The sequence below is a fragment of the Kogia breviceps genome, chromosome 2, assembly GCF_026419965.1.
Source record: "Kogia breviceps isolate mKogBre1 chromosome 2, mKogBre1 haplotype 1, whole genome shotgun sequence".
Lineage (NCBI taxonomy): Eukaryota > Metazoa > Chordata > Mammalia > Artiodactyla > Physeteridae > Kogia > Kogia breviceps.
Window position 1 is genome coordinate 18,826,731 of NC_081311.1, and position 9,474 is coordinate 18,836,204.

General features: G+C 46.1%; 1 non-coding gene across 1 annotated transcript; it reads left to right on the top strand.

The window, feature by feature from the left end:
• Positions 1-8,437: 8,437 nt before the first annotated feature.
• Positions 8,438-8,546, top strand: LOC131751772 (U6 spliceosomal RNA). The gene has a single exon (XR_009334329.1). It is a non-coding gene; the product is annotated as a U6 spliceosomal RNA (small nuclear RNA).
• Positions 8,547-9,474: the final 928 nt, after the last annotated feature.

Sequence of the window (9,474 nt, forward strand, 5' to 3'; positions counted from 1 at the left end):
AATACATTTTTACTAGTATAGGAAATCACCCTTAAATGCTGGAGCTTGCCTTAAAATAAGATCAATGTCTGAAGGGCAACAGGTCAAAGAGAAGAAAGGACCAGTCCTGACCTTGCCTTTTGTTTCCCAGAGGTACAATTGTATTCCTGTAGGAGACACTCCTGCCCTTGCAGCCAGACAGAATTATGCTCTGGAAGCCTGAATCACTGTCTCACACACACTGACAGCCTGCTCCTAGCGGCCTCCAGGGCAGTAATCCACAACCTTCTAGAGATGACTGTGGGACATTTTATGAAATGAATAAAATCCTATACCCAAGGACGGATGTGGGGATGTGGGTTGGAGGATGAAGGAGAGAAGACAATTTAACTGCGAAGCTTGAGTTTAATATAGCGATGAGTTTTCTCCTTGTACACTAATCTGCCTTTATTTCCAGCACAGAATCTGCTATAGACTTTTAAGTTGCCATTAGGGACAGGAACTAAAGTGGAACATGAATCAGGAACTAGAATGAATATACTCATTTGCTAAATCCCACAGAGAATCCAAATATTAACTTTCTAATTGAATTGAAAGTTTTTTTTAAAACCAATGAACCAGATCAAATTGGAAGTGACCCTCTATATTTTCAAAAACTACTAGATGGAAAAGAACTACTAAAAGGAAAAGAAAAGAAATTTAAGAAGTCACAGAGGTTTTATATCTACCCCAAAGAAATAAAAGCAACTCTCCACACAAAGACTTTCAGGCAAGTGTTCATAGCAGCATTATTTGGAATAGCATAAACTGGAAACAATTCAGATGTCTATCAAATGACGGAACAAAATGTAGTATATCAATGCAATGGCATATTTTTTAGCAATAAAGAAAAGCAGAACACTGACACATGCTATGACATGTATGAACCTCAAAAACATTATGCTAAATGTGAGAAGCCAGATACAAAAGATCACATATTGCATGGTTCCACTTAATATGAATGTCCAAAAAGGCAAATCCATAAAGAGAAATCAGAATTGTGGTTGCCTAGAGCTGGAGATGGAAACAAATGGGTAAAGGGATATATTGGGGTGATGGAAATGTTCTAGAATTGCACTGTGGTGGTGTTTGCATACCTCTGTAAATTTACTAAAAATCAACAAATTATTCCCTTTTAAAAAGTCTCAGAACCAATGGATAGTGTTTCAAATCGCTGATTCCTTCGTTTGTTTGCAAACAATGTATATCTAGAAATGCCTTGATCCATTGTCCCCTGCCCGTCAATTCCATGAATACCCAGCTGTAGAAAAGACATACTGGAGAAGCAATTTACAACAGTTTTCCCAATGGTCATGTCTTCTGGTAAAACGTCTACTCCTCACATCATCAAAGTGGGCATATAAGCACTGTCAGGCCAAACATGGTACCTCTCAGGCTTGGCCTCGGTGACTGGTCCAAGAGGTGGGCATAAAATCCAAATCCACCAATTAGAGTCTTGCCTTATGATTTTTTTTAAACATCTTTATTGGATTATAATTGCTTTACAACGGTGTGTTACTTTCTGCTGTATAACAAAGTGAATCAGCTATATGTATACATATATCCCCATATCTCCTCCCTCTTGCACCTCCCTCCTACCCTCCCTATCCCACCCCTCTAGGTGGACACAAAGCACTGAGCTGATTTTCCTGTGCTACGTGGCTGCTTCCCACTAGCTATCTATTTTACATTTGGTAGTGTGTGTATAGGTCCATGCCACTCACTTCGTCCCAGCTTACCCTTCCCCCTCCCCGTGTCCTCAAGTCCATTCTCTACGTCTGCGTCTTTATTCCTGTCCTAACCCTAGGTTCTTCAGAACCATTTTTTTTTTAGATTCCATATATATGTGTTAGCATACACGATTTGTTTTTCTCTTTCTGACTTACTTCACTCTGTATGACAGTCTCTAGGTCCATCCACCTCACTACAAATAACTCAGTTTCATTTCTTTTTATGGCTGAGTATTCCATTGTATCTATGTGCCACATCTTCTTTATCCATTCATCTGTTGCTGGACACTTAGGTTGCTTCCATGTCCTTTGCCCTGTGATTTTTGTAATTGGAAGCTGGAAGCATTCTCCTTCAGCCCAAAATCTGAAGATGCAAGTTCAGAGCCCCCCACTGGCATTTTCCCTGCCTCCTAGTCCATTTGCAACAGAAAATGAAACAATCCATAGAGAAGCACAGACATGAAAACTAGTGAGCAAGAGACTAAGTGCCTCCAACTTCCGGAAGCAAACCAACCTTCAGGTCAGCTCTACCCCTGCCTTCTCTGAATTTTGGTTACATTTGCCAATCGCTCTGCCTCCACCCACCCCCCACCCCCCATTTTTGCTTAAGCCAGTTTGATTCGGGATTCTGTTACTAGTAAATAAAACACCAGAGACAGAAACAGAACTCAAGGTGACCTCTCCTAGGGAAACTCTTGCATAATCCCTTCTCACTAGAAATAATCTCTTCAACCCCAATGCACTCAGGTGACAAGTTTTCTTGTGCTGACCCCACCGCTAGGATCCAGTGCTCACCATACCGTACCAACAGCACAAACATTTTCTGAAGTCCAAAAAGTAGATATTTTAGGCTGTATGGGCTATTGAGTCTCTATCACAGCTACTCAGCCCTGCCATGGCAGTGTGAAAACCCCATACATGATACGCAAATGAGTGTAGCTGTGTTCCAACAAAACTTTACTTGCAAAAAAGATGATGGGTCAAATTTGACCCTCAGGCCATAGTTTGCCAACCCCTGCTCAATAGGATTTTATCTATTTATTTATTTGACCTCAGGTTCCCAGAATTGGATTAATCACAATCCTTAATTCATAACACACTCTCACCATTGGCTGATGATAGCCCTTTCTTTTTTTTTTTTTTTTTTTTTTTTTTTTTGCGGTATGCGGGCCTCTCACTGCTGTGGCCTCTCCCGTTGCGGAGCACAGGCTCCGGACGCGCAGGCCTAGCGGCCATGGCTCACGGGCTTAGTTACTCCGCGGCATGTGGGATCTTCCCGGACCAGGGCACGAACCCGTGTCTCCTGCATCGGCAGGCGGATTCTCAACCACTGCGCCACCAGGGAAGCCCTGATAGCCCTTTCTTACTGGAGTTATTGATTGATTTTAATAACACAATGAAGACTAGTGAACTCACTACCCACCCAAGATCTGGAACATTATTCACAAAACTGACCTAGGTCTGGTGATCAACCCAAGGGTTGGCTTTCTAGTCAGAAGCAGCAACATGGGAAATAACATGAAGACATGTAACCACATTGTTCCTTTCAGAGCGTGACTTGGCTGAAGGGTACAGTGAAGTATGCAAAGCAGTCAGAAATGAACCAGGACAGGACGTCTAGTCCCAGGAAATAAAAGGTTGCCCAAACATTCCTTAATATGTGATTAATATACATAAAAATTTCTTTTTCGGACTATTTCTTGGAGAACTACTAAAAGGCCAGCCAAGCCAAAAAAATTCCTCCTACAGAGTCTGGAACTTGAGAACTTGAGTTGGGAGGCTTTTTTAAGAAACTGGAAAGTGAAGATCTTCAACAGGCTAGTTCATTCAGCTAGAATAACTCATCTTCTAATCCTAACAGGCTGTGGTAATCAGAAGTGCCAGATGAGCTTTGGCATGGATGAGATGTGAGTAGAGGCGCCACCCGAAGCATCCAGTAGGCGGTGGGAATGGTACGGAAATGCTGACTCAGGCCAGGCCGTTGGGAGACGTGCTGACCTGAGGATGCTGAATGAGGGGCAGGAAGCCGCAGTTGCCCCTTCTGTTGGAGTGAGAAGAGAATAGAGGCATCCTTGTGAACTCTGATTCTCCCCATGTGTGGTTCTCATTAGTGCAAATCACCCAGCCCAGAATTCTGGTTAGGGTTCCTCTGTGCCCTTAAGATTGCACTTCTATCCCTTTAAAATTAGATGTGACCATGTGACTTGCATTGCCCAATGAAAAGTGAATATAAGTGACACATGTCTCTTCGAAGCAACAACTTCAAGAGCCAGGATGCAGTTCAACCATCTGTCTTCTCGTTGCCAAGGTGATTGGAGAAGCTCTGTTAAGATGGACACTTTGTCATTCTGAGTCCCTGAATGACCATGAGAGCACTCTTTTGACTTACACTAGACATTTAGTATGAGCCAGAAATAATCCTTTTATGTGTTAATCCATGAGCTATGAGGTTTGCTTTTGTCTTTTCAATTAAGAATGACCTAGACTAGGGTCAACAAACCATGGCTGGCAGGACAAAATCAGCTCACAGAGCCTGCTTTTGTAAATAGTTCTACTGGAACACAGCTCCCCTTGTCCCCCTCACCACCCCCAACTTCACTTACGTATTGCCTATGCCTGCTTCCACACACTAAGGGCAGGGCTGAGAAGTTGTGACACATACGGAACGGTCCACACGGCCTAAAATACTCACTGTTCTACCCTTTACAGAAAACGTTCACTGACCCCTGACCTAAACAATCCTGACTGAGACACCATGTAAAGTGGAAAACCAGACACGATGATCAATTCAGGGAGCTTTTCCACACCCGCCAACCTCCCCTTTCTCCCTTCCACTCTCCCCACCACCCCCGTGGACCCTCAACTCTCTCAAGAAAAGATTTGCCAACGGTCATTCATACCTTGGTAGGAAACCCATTTGAGGCAGAGTGTGACCTCTTCCAGGAACATTAGGCTGTGGCTATAAAACTGTAGACCCAGGGCTTCCCTGGTGGCGCAGTGGTTGAGAGTCCACCTGCCATTGCAGGGAACATGGGTTCGTGGCCCGGTCCGGGAAGATCCCACATGCCCACATGCCGCGGAGCAACTAAGCCCGTGAGCCATGGCCGCTGAGCCTGCGCGTCCGGAGCCTGTGCTCCGCAACGGGAGAGGCCACAACAGTGAGAGGCCTGCGTATCACAAAAAAAAAAAAAAAAAAAAAAGAAAAACCCTGTAGAGCCCACTAAAGAAGGCCTCCACGAAAAGGGAGTGTATCAGGGGCAGGGTGGGCACCGTTCCTCTGTAGCACTTGGCCCTTATGGGTCCCGTTCAGCCAATGGTCAGCATCTCGCTTGTTCCCACGGCAGCAGTCACCCTGGGTCGCATGAAGTCCTCGAACCCAGCTCCCACTTTGCGCGGCCTGAGGGCCAGCTGGGTCCTGGGCGCCTGGCTCCCTCAGTGATGACAGCTGGGCAGGATCTGGGCACCTGGCCCTGAGGGCGCCCCCGGCTGATATCTGCCTTTTTGGCTGGGCCTGGGCACTGGCGGGAGGGCACAGACTGGGTGCTGGACCAGCGCTCCCTGGCAGGGCAACGGCCCACACAGGGATCCCTTCCTCTTAGCCAGGGTCTGGATCTCTGAGGGTGAAAGTCGAGACTTGGGACCTTGAACAAGTAAAACGAGTAATTTGTAAAATGTTACAAGCAGCAAGGAGGCATGGAGACAGAATTTAATGCCCCCCCCTTCCCTTTCTTGTGTAATTCTCAAGCCTATGACCTTTGACAGTATTACACCTTTAGATTAAAAGCTGCAGAACAGTGAGTAACATTTGTTTTTACAGAGGTTTATAGGAACATGGTGACCTGACCTCCATGGACAGCAGCCAGAGCAAAGGATCCAACACCAAGAAATATGCAACAAGTAACCGTGCCTCTCCCTCACCTTTCCTGTAAAAGGGCTTTGCTGAAAGCCTTGGAGGAAGGAGTTTGGGGTTTCTAAGGCATAAGCCACCCGTCTCCTTGCAGGGCCCTGCAATAAATCTTTCTGTGTTCCAAACTCTGACGTTTCCCTATTGTTTGGCCTCACTGTGTGTCAGGCACACGGACTTGCGTTCCGTAACAGCAGATGGATTATTTTGAGGACAAATTAGGAGTCCCTCCAGAGCTCCCTGAAGTGACATCATGCAGGTGACTGCTCTCTCTAACTCTGCAAGCAAGAGCAGTCCCAGGACTAACCTGATAACAGGTGTCTTTCAAACTCTGCCTCGTCTGTCTCCAAAATAGATGCATTCAGTTCTCTAACAGTTTCATCCACCAAGAGCATAGCTAAGAACCAGGAAGTAAACCAAACTGGTTTCAGGGCAGCCACAAAATGGAACTTTTGAATCCAATATACTAAAATACAAAGAATTTACATCTCGGCAATTTAAGTTTACACACAATTCTAACTTGAGGCTCTGGCTTACAGGATCTTATCAAGAACCACGTCACAAAAGTTCCCGCACTGACTCCACCAATTCATTTACCATCCATCCATACGTTCATTTATTCAACAACAAATTTACTTACTGCCTCCTGTATTTTCAAATGCCACTTAACATTTACAGAACAACGTGTAATCTAGCACACGCCCAGGTTTGAGCTGGCTTCTACAGGAAACACAAAGACAAGTGAGACTGTGCCCAGCCCTCAAGGAAATGATAATCCACCGGGAATGCAGGGTTGCTCAGACTCAAGACAAGATGTGCGCAAGTGCTTAAAAGGTAGCAGAGAGTTTCTGTGGGAAAATAGAGGGGCAAGTCTGACTTAAGGATCTGAGCAGAACGCAGCAAGGCACGGCACAGGCAGCAGTTAGAAGGGAGAAAGCATGCAGAACAATCCTGAAAGGCAAGCAGGGCAGATGCAAGATCACAAGGGTGTTCGCACACCCCTGGCCCCCACCTGGACCCCTGTATTCACGCACCTCCTCGGCACCCCTCCACTTCGTTCTTCACCTGCAGTCTGGTTCTTCACCTGCAGTCTGAGAGAACTTTGGAGATACAAATCTGACCACTCGTGCCCCTGCTTAAGACCTTGCAGTGATTTCCTACCGCTGTGAGGATTTCAGACCAGGCCAGGGAGCCCGGGGATACAGGCAGGAACCCCTGCTTGTCTGTGGCCCAGCTCATGTCAAGCACCCCGTGTCTCACTAGACCAGCCACAGACCTCCTTTTTCAGCCACTCCTTCACATCCTCGAGCCTTAGGGCCATTTAGTACAAGAATAAAGCTCTTTGACCTTAATAAACCCCCAAAGCATCACAAACAGTATAATACAGTGCACGTGCTGACATTTAGGGATCAGACTCCATGTTTTCCATTTAGAGGACAAAAAACAAAGCCTAGCAGGCAATAAGAGCTCAAAGAATTCCACATGCTCCAATTTGGGAGGTAAGGAGGAGCCCCACATTCGAGAAAGAATTCTAACCAAAACAGCGAAATCATTTTAAGTCCTAACGTTTAAAAGAATATGGCCCATTTGAAAAATTGGGCTAAACAACACTAGTTACCCAAGGCTTCCACACTCTGAGGCTGGATGCTTCCTCTGAGGAAGCATGGATGCCCCTGCAAACTTGTTTGTATTCATAAACATCTCCACAAAGCCTCCCCTCCCCCTGCTGCCCATATCCCGAATCTCGCTGAGCAGAGAAGCTCTTCCAGCCCAGGCGGAACACCGTAGATTCAGGGGGGAAACGAATTGTAAAAACAGATGTCCTTGAAATCAAATATCTGGTTTCATGCAAATATTGTCAGAAATAGACAATGAGGGCTTCCCTGGTGGTGCGGTGGTTGGGAGTCCGCCTGCTGATGCGGGGGATGCGGGTTCGTGCCCGGGTCTGGGAGGATCCAGCATGCTGTGGGGCGGCCGGGCCCGTGAGCCATGGCCGCTGGACCTGCGCGTCCGGAGCCTGTGCTCCGCGGCGGGGAGAGGCCACAGCAGTGAGAGGCTGGCGTACCGCAAAAATGAAGAAAAAAAAAGAAATAGACAATGAGGGAACCACAGAGGAAGTGCAATTGACACATAAACCTTGTTTCTAAAACAAATTTCTAAGCCACCCACAGGCCTGAAGTGAGCCATCAGGAGTGTGAATCAGAGGCAGCCTGAGATGTAAGCAAAAATACTCAACTGCCTAAATTACACTTGTTTTAGGGATACCAGGAAGTTCTCCCTATCTCAAATAGCAAGACTATCCTAGGGCCACAATACTAGAAATTTTACAATTAGAAATTCACTCCTTTGGATTCATTATCGCTAGTCCACTTTTTTTTTTTTTTTTTTGCGGTACGCGGGCCTCTCACTGCTGTGGCCTCTCTCGTTGCGGAGCACAGGCTCCGGACGCGCAGGCTCAGCGGCCATGGCTCACAGGCCTAGCCGCTCCGCGACATGTGGGATCTTCCCGGACCGGGGCACGAACCTGTATCCCCTGCATCAGCAGGTGGACGCTCAACCACTGCGCCACCAGGGAAGCCCTCTAGTCCACTTTTAAAAGATGGGTGAGAGAGCTGTCATTCTTGAGCAAGATAAAACACTAAACAACATGTTAGATAATGGTAATAATAATGTTTTATGTTGACACAGCATGTTATAGCTTCCAAATTCCCTGGCAAGTAGGTAGAATAAGCACTCTTTAACCAAAATTTTACAGATAAGGAAACTGAAGTTCAAAGAGGCAATATGCTGCTCGCTTCGGCAGCACTTATACTAAAATTGGAACGATACAGAGAAGCTTAGCATGGCCCCTGCGCAAGGATGACATGCAAATTTGTGAAGCGTTCCATATTTTCTTTTTTCAAATTTGAAAACACTATCAGCTCCACTTTAGAAATTTCCAGTAATCAGGTAAGGGGAAAAAAATGGATAAACAAAGAGGCAATATGACTTGCTAAAAGACATGAAACAAGAATTGCAGAGAGAGAGAGGGCTGAAGCAGGTCACCTGACTCCTAGCCCAGTGCTTTGCAGAGGCGGCAGCAATGGCAGAGTCAAAGGGGGTGTGCGGGTAGGGAGTGGGTCTTCAAACCACCAAATAATTTCCATCAACACTTCTTTGATCTACATAAAGGTTTTCCTAATTGTTGGTGAAATTCATTGCACACTGCCACATCAAGACACACACACACCCACCTCCAGCCCTACCGAGCAGATTACATCTGCAAAGCCCCTTCTCTGTAGAGGCTGGGGCAACTGACAGGCCAGGTCTGCAGGGCACAGTGGGGAGAAGGGCCCAGCAAGGGAAAGGAGAAGGAACAGGTGCAAGGCGTGCGCCAAGCAGATGTCTGTCCCCAGGATTTGAACAGTTATCGTGTTTCCTCTGTGCCAGGTTTATTTCCCTTGTGTGAATGCTCACGATTGCCCTGTACATAAAAATTGCTTAATTCCCTATTAAAAGGAAGAAGTGAGACTCAGAATTTACTTGCCCAAGACTGCACAATGTGTGAGCAATATTTGAACCCAAGCCTTGGGCTTTCCATACCAAGCCTCAGAGAAATCTTTTTTGTCCCAAGAAACCAAGAGGATGCTCTATCCCACATTCTGAGCACGAGTCAAGTCTATTAGAAACATTGTGAAAGGAAGATGGAAGAAGAAAGATTGGATGCACAGGTTAAACGTGGATCCACACTTGATTCATTGCTTCAAAGACACAACAGCCACTGAAGCCCCTTGGTCACATCCCTGTAGTTGGAAATATGGAGTTTCCTCCGTCCACTGGGAC